This window comes from Aplysia californica, unplaced genomic scaffold (genome assembly GCF_000002075.1).
Source record: "Aplysia californica isolate F4 #8 unplaced genomic scaffold, AplCal3.0 scaffold00156, whole genome shotgun sequence".
NCBI classification, from domain to species: Eukaryota; Metazoa; Mollusca; class Gastropoda; order Aplysiida; family Aplysiidae; genus Aplysia; species Aplysia californica.
Window position 1 is genome coordinate 1,319,280 of NW_004797426.1, and position 1,054 is coordinate 1,320,333.

The following is a 1,054-nucleotide window of genomic DNA, read 5'->3' on the forward strand; positions in this document are numbered from 1 at the left end:
CCAAAAAATTTTTTAAAAATAATAATAATTTTTCAAAAAATGTAAAATGCGTGATTGGGACAGCCAAATCTAGACGGCCTGAAATGTTTATAAGGTCGGCCTAAGTGGGTGGCTAGGCTGCTTGCATTCTTTGCTCTAACCACTGAATACAGTGTGTAGCCTTTGTCTTTGCTTCTGTCCAGCATTGAAGTTAGTCCAAGATAAGTGTATAAATAAATAAGTCAAATTAATATGGAGTGTTTTTGTTCCGTTTTATTTTTATCCAAAAACAAAATCAAAACTGCTCGCTGACCTGAATATGTCTGTGTCTACATCTTAGATAATGTTATCTCTTATCCTTTCCTTCTCCACTTTCCCTCTCAATATATATATATATATATACGTGTGTGGGCACACAGCTACGCCCACGTACGTCATTATAACTCTTACATCATACTCTCAGGTATAGTAAGAGTTTAATAGCACTTGCAACCCAAATAAGGCATGAAAGAGCCGAAGATTAGAGTAGAGGTATCATACTAGATAGAGATTAGTTAGTTTTAGTAGAGGTATCATACTAGATAGAGATTAGTTAGTTTTTTTTGGGAGGTTTTACGGCGCTCGCAACTGCATAATAAGGTCACATGAGCGCCAGATAGAGATAACCTTGCAAAGACAAGAATCGAAGAGAGATAAGGACAACATGATATATTTGATTTGATAGGAAACAAGGAGCAAACCACCCCGGAGCACCCACAGACCAACCACCCTTATCTTGTTCTTGTAAAAGTGTTATTATTCAGGTGGTACATTTCCATTTTTTTTTAGGTTGAGTTTTCGAAAATTTTGTCTCAAATTAAAAAAAAGAAGGACTATTTTACTTCCTGATCAAAGGATCACATCGGAGACGAGCGGAAGTAGTAGTTAGAGCGCGTACTGAGCATGATAATAAATTATGACCCCGCTTATCTCATGAAGGAAGTTTATTAAAGCCCTTATCTTTGTGTGCAGCCCCACGCAGTCTCGACAAGGAGGTTATTTAGTAAGATGTAAGGGCCTTGTTAACTTTCTCTAA